Here is a 6,697-nt window from a genome sequence, read left to right on the forward strand (position 1 = left end):
CGCGCTGCCCGTCTCTTTCACGCCGTTCCACATGCCTACGTCGCTCGTGTTGGAACAAGTTGCACCACTGGGAGCAGGGACAGATGCGCCAGGTTGGGTGCATGATGCATCTGCAACAGATGTGTCATCTTTGCCCAATACGTCGGAGACTTCATTGCAGCGGTTTGATGCCACAAAGGCAGAGAGATCAAATAGCGCAGCCGTGCGTGAAATGGGGCACCTGCATGGGCCACACAGAGGGACACCTGCAGCACATGGGGCACCTTCAGAGGTAACAGTGACGTCCCCGTGTTGAGCCAACACGAGATGAGACTGTGCTTTCTCCATTAGAACAGATTCCCTCGTTGGGGACGCAGCCTCGGCATCGCTGTTGTCGGCATCAAGGTAGCAGCTCTGCTCGAGGGAAGTGTGGTCGTACTCCAATTGAACCACATGGCCCACAAGGTCTTCGGCAGCATTGCCTGGCAGCGTCTTGTTCTTAGCCATGACAGAACATGTGCAGACTGAGAATGCCACGTCTGAAAATGAAGCACCAACATATGAATCTTGCATCTTTTGTGCAAAAGCCCCAAGGGGCACTGGAGCAGAACCTCTACTTTGTCAACAATTTGCTACAGCTGATGTGTAGAGTGTGTCATAATGAAAAAAAAAAAAGGGAATGCGAACATGGTAGGGCCATGAGCAAATGATGACGAGTGCCTTTCTTTGAGTCGCCGTCGTATTTGTGCCAATTTTTTCATTATGCAGAAAGCTTTACAGCCTACTTGGCTTTTGCAACAAGTTCATGCTCAGTGCCATAATTACACAATGTTTAACATTTTGAAAGTGTACAGTGTTATGTGGGGACACTGTAGGCAAACGCTTCGGATTAATTTTGATCACCCGGGGCTTCTTAAAAAGGCACCCAAAGTACGGTACAATTGGAATCAAACCAGCAACCCTGTGCTCGGCTGCATCATCCCGTAGCTTCCACAGCAGCTGCAAGTACCGAAATGTAGTGTATAACTGGCACTATGCAAATTCAAATTAAAGAAAATACAAGTATCCGTGGGAACAAAGTTATAGCACATGCCTTAAGCGCTTGCAACATACCCATATCTGTGCCGCTACAAGATTGTTAAAATTACGAGAGTTCTGCACATAGGCCACTAGTAAGCTTTGCCGTGAAGACCAGTTCGTTTTATGAAGGTCCAAGTTGTGTAAATTGTATTTGTCAAGCACATGCGAAAATTGCACACAATCCGACAACGTAGAAAAGCTCATCATGCCCTGCACTGCAGCAACTCACCCGGCCGTGGTCGCCGAGCCAGCTTCCAGTGCGTTCTCTGCAACAAAAAGTGCGAGTAGCTTTACCATAAAGGTGAAAATGAAACAAAAATTAATGCTGGAGTAACCAGTCACTGCCTTGGCAGGGCCAAAAGTGTTTTAGCAAGATTCAAGATACTTCGAAGTTACACGTGACATACAGTCTATGACATAGTTCTGCGGAAACCCGCAAGGTGGAGAGAACTAATGAATAAAGGGAAAATCAGACATCCACCCGTTCGCAGCAATTGCTACAAAGGAAACCCATACGGGTTCCTTACAGTCTAATATTACAGTTACATACAGTCTAACATAGATTACAGAAGAAAATCCTTCACAGATGTATCAGTTGCAGGTTGGCATACATCAAGAGACGGCGAAGCTGCATAAGCAAGTTCTTTTAAAAGGGCGTTTACTAGCAGTTAGATTTGATTCATCAACACTGCCAGCGTGTTCGCACCGATGACGTGGAGGACGTATTCTTGGATGATCGCTTTCGGCAATTCCATCACCTTCCCGTGATGTAGTGTTCAAGCAGCCAATCAGCTCATCCAGGCTTGCTCAAGCAGCAAATAAGCACGCACGGACAGAGATAATGCCGAAAGCGATCGTCCGAGAATATGTGCCCTGGACCCGGAACTGCTTCAGGGTTGCTACACAGACTAGGTTGCTGGCTGCTCTGTAACACTGCACCCGTATAAACTCCTCGCCGACCTCGAACTTGAAGGGGGTAAAACATAATGGAAGAATTTTTAAATTACCGGTGAAAATGCTGCCCAGAATATGTAGATGCATGCAAGTTATTTTAGTCATTGGCGTGAAAGCAAAATTTAGGACTCCAACACAGGTTGGAGTCCCAAACTGACCTCTTTTTTAGCAGACGATGTCATCATGAGAGCCACGCCAACACTTTCTATGCCATCAGACGAGCAAACTGCACTTGCACATGCTGTTTGCTAAACGAATACACCACGACGAGTTGGGGAAACCGTCTTGCAGGAAAGCTAGCTTTACAATTGTGAAAAGGGTCTGTCACAAACGAAGTTTGCACAGTGTTACTCAAAAGAACACAAATGCGAAAAATCGCCCATTTGCATCTTCGTTAGGGTGTAACAAGGGTAGAGTACTCGATGACACATGCCATGTTGCCAAACATGCAAATTACTTTGAAACCATAAAACAGTAGTGCAATTCAGAGAAAGACAAAACCAAGCAATTCATGGTCACCACTATTACACACTATGCCCCTAAGGCAACAGGTACTCACAATACCTTTCAAATGGAACTTTAATATTTGTAAGAATACTGTGGAAACTGCACCAGAAAGAGGGTGGCAATACCAGATTCATTTTTTTCCTCCAAGTATACAAACATTTTGTGGGATACATACACTTATGAAAGATAATCTGGGTGCAGCACTCGAGACCTTTCGCTCAGCCCCCAAGTAGCAGCAAATTTGAAACGGCAGGGGTTGACAAACAATACACTGGTGCTTTGATCACAGCGACTTTGTTGCCAATTTCAACTGCTTAAGGAAGTTGTCCTAATGAACGTACGTCAAGTAGATGCATCTCTTGTAATTCGCGATTTGAAGACTTGCAAGCGTGTGGTTTGCCCAAATTTAGTTGCAGCAAAATATCACTAAATATTCGCAAAATCGTAAAAGCCCGAAAGATAAAGCTTATGGGCGAATTCGGGAAGGTCGGCAGGTATGCGAAGAGCAACCAAAGAAACAATGTTTAAAAAAAAATACCGGAGGCAAAAATTTATTATATCTACACTTAAGTGCACCGAGATGCCCGAAGCGTTACTCCAGCAAAGAACAGCTGTTATAAGCGCGAAAGTTACCAATGCCGGAGTAAACTTGTGGCATTGCCGCAAAAGTTATGGAAACCAGCTCGGCTGCAGTGGCTATACATTTAACAATTGATAAGTATCTAAATTCTCGAGTTTTACATGCTAAAACTATGATCCGATTATCTGGTATGCTGTGGGGGGGTACTCTGAATTAATTCTCACCACCTGGGATCCTTTAACGTGCCCCTAAGTCTAAGCACACGGGTGGTTTTTACATCACTTTTTCAGTATTCAGTGTTCGTTACAATAAACTAGACTAGCGTCATGCACTCACATGGTGCGATTTGCAAATTGGCAAGAGTTAATACGGGGACTTAAGCCAAAGTGCGACACACCGCATGCACTCTCCATGGCATCCTCTGCTGAAATGCACTTCCATATGTCAAAGCGTAACAGAGTGCTAAACTGACCAACACTAATACAATGAGAGCCTCACCACATTCGAGTGCACGGATTTGAGGATCGGTCGGGCTGGCTTGAGAATTTCAGAAACGAGCCAAAGAGAATGGTGTAAATGAACCCAAAGGATACAATTCACATTAAAAGCAAAATTCTTCAAAAGTGGGACAAAATTACCAACATAGGCCATGCCTGGACCACAAGAATGGAAAGTTGAGCAGGTTTGTACGAGTAGATGGTTGGCATGGGTGTGCACGAGAGAATGAAACAGACGGGAAAACAATTGGACAGGCAATGGCTGCAAAATAAGCGACTGAATGTTGACCTCAAACAAAACAGCAATTGTAAGTCAGTGCCCATTTCGTTACGTCATCCCAGTTTCTAGTCTCTACAAAAAAAAAAAAAAAACTTCGTTTGCTTTATGCGGGGCAATGCAGACAACAAAGAGTCAAGTCTGACCTCTTGCTTGACAGCTATCGCAGTCCTGCTACAACACCGCGAAACATTTACAGAATTTCTGCCGAGTCTAATACATCCACTTTTGGTGGTCCTTTGGGTTGGACTCCCCTAAATTCGTACGACACGGAAAGGTCAAACAAAATGGAGGAAATTGCAGTCTCGTTACCAAAAACTGCACACGAAAGTGTCGCCCATACATCACTTGAGTGGTTTATAATTGACACAAATTGTCAGTCCAGGCATTAGTGCTGTAAATGCGGATACAAGCAGGACTTCCCATGTACACCATATTTTCCCGCTGACGGGCAGGTTAAAAGGGTGCACACGGCCCTTCAAGGCACGAACTATGGCGAACTGGTGATACAAAAGTCAAAGTTTCAAACATTTACTGCATAACACTGAACACTGCTGAAAAAAATTTCTTTAAGGTAGTAGGATGACGCTTTATGTGCATGCTAGTGAGATGCTCGTAAGTGCACAGTAACTGAACAGACATTGTAGAAGCAGACACGGAACAATCTTTTTCGTAAAAGAATCAAATTTACGCGAGCAATAATTGTCTACAACCATCATGAGAAAAGCAAAGGCATTTTGCTGTTGCTGACAGAACGCAGCACGTCCAACATGCCGGCAAACCTAACCGGCGAGTCGAGTCCGGTTAATTCGACCCTCGCGGAAACGCGAGATTTCTTCAACTATCCAAAATGTAAAATGAACTAACAACAGCTAATACAGGCGACGTCATGCTGAGCGGACAAAGCAAACCGGAGGGTACGTGGGCGTGACGACACGAAACGAGTGGCTTCACAGACGGAAGGAACAGCGGCCACTAAAAGAAAAATCAGCAGCACCGTCCGCTAAATTGACATTTTCAAGTTTGATAACGGCTTCACGCATGAGGAGGCGGCGATTGGGGACGAAATAACCGAAGCGGCATGCTTTCTACTTCGAACTAAATTTTTCCTGCCACAGCCAATGTATGGTTTCTAGACGGAACTTCCCAATGCGAGCTAAAATTCGAGTGGAAGTCGACTGTAGTGCCTGTAGCAAAATGGTCGAAGTAATCAATCAATGAGCCACAGTGGGTAAGAAAGGCGTTGTATTTACGCTTACCTCTGCTTGCCACTACGGGGCAAAACTGGCGAAAACAACCTGCGTGCACTGATGTGCACGGAGTGACTGATGCGAACATACTGAAACAGCTTGTGAAGGAACATGGCTACACAGGAGACGGCGGTGCTTGACGAGCAAGTCCGTGTAGACAAACGAACGAGACTGCAGAAAAATTTCACGCAGAGCAGACTGTAAATAAAGTGCACTACAATCTTCGGCGCACTCACCGCGATAGCTTGTGCACCAAACCCTTGAGGTTCACAAGACAAAATAAGCAAAAAGAAATGAGTTAACGTTTAAACAAGAAGACTATTTCTCGGCCACTCGTCAACATCGGCGACAGCCTTCACTGGCTGCATGGGCCCGTCAAATATCCTTCGATACAAGTCACTGTAGCAACTCACCGAAGTACACCGGGGTCGCTTCCGCGAAGCGACGTCGTTAAAAGAAACGGAAAAGAACAAATTACCAATGCCCTTCTGGCTCAAGCCTCTACGTGAATGACGACAAGTAGAATAGAATTGTCGCACACTTACGGTTCTGTGTTCTCGTCGCTTGCACGCTCGCCCACCGCAGGTTATATGTAGTGACGCAACCAGAGGAGCCAGGGCACAGCGCGAGAATCCGAAGCTTGTCCACTGTAAGAACAACTGCAATACCGCCACCGTCCGTTAAACACAGCCAGTGCCTTTTATAGAGAAGGCACGGACACAACACGTCCGCCGATTTTAAAGCGCCAACGATTGTGTCACGTGACCTATCGCGGGCGTCACCGTCATACGCCAAATCAGTGCCGTTTCATCGGGGAGGAGGATAGTGCGCGCGGCGAGCCTTTCCTCCTCTCTGGCTTGGGCGATTCCGCGCGGCGCTGCGTGAAACTATTGCAGTCGCGTGCTGCTGAACGATTTCGACATGTTTTAGATCGTACTTTGTGATATTTACGCCATGTCCGTTCATACAAAATGGTCAGGGAAGCCTTTCGATGCATCGGTAAGTACAGTAGGCGGAAACATGTCTTGGGGGCGCAAAAATGCGACCCGCATTATCAGCCGCGGTGTACGCACATTATCAGCCGCGGTGCGTGTATCTTTTGTGAACTATTTTGCTTATATCGGTTTTAATTCAACAAAGAAAACCGGTGTCTCTGTATTCCCAGCATTATATGATAAATCAGCTCACTGTGTGATCGCTTGGCGTAGAGAGTAAAACATAAGAGCGCATGCTCGTGCACGGCCAACCTAAGGCAACCATGAAACATTTAAACGGCAGGCGCTATCAAATATTTGTGATGCACCGGCATCGTTCTCGGGCATTTGAAGTCTAGTATACATTAAATTGCTATGTCTACACTATATAGCCTTCCTGCACGAGGCCGATGGTGCTGCTCAACACAGCAATCACTGCGGTTGGTGAACCAGCACGATACGCAAGTAAGCTGTGCGCTTCGGCTTTGCCTCTTTGGCCTGTATACAGCCATAATATATGAGGGAGATCGCATAAAAAGAATGCGACAGCTTTTTTGAGGACAAAATTTCCGTAATACGTGTGAGTGCGTCGTAGAGAA

The 6,697-nt window shown here is 45.9% G+C and overlaps 1 long non-coding RNA gene across 1 annotated transcript; it reads right to left on the reverse strand.

The window, feature by feature from the left end:
* Positions 1 to 449: 449 nt before the first annotated feature.
* LOC140216006 (uncharacterized) lies at positions 450 to 5,798 on the reverse strand. Its single transcript, XR_011892651.1, has 3 exons — positions 5,670 to 5,798; positions 1,289 to 1,325; positions 450 to 518 (listed from the first exon to the last, which is right to left on the reverse strand). It is a non-coding gene; the product is annotated as an uncharacterized lncRNA (long non-coding RNA).
* Between the last annotated feature and the right edge of the window lie 899 nt (positions 5,799 to 6,697).

Source organism: Dermacentor andersoni, chromosome 2 (genome assembly GCF_023375885.2).
Source record: "Dermacentor andersoni chromosome 2, qqDerAnde1_hic_scaffold, whole genome shotgun sequence".
Lineage (NCBI taxonomy): Eukaryota > Metazoa > Arthropoda > Arachnida > Ixodida > Ixodidae > Dermacentor > Dermacentor andersoni.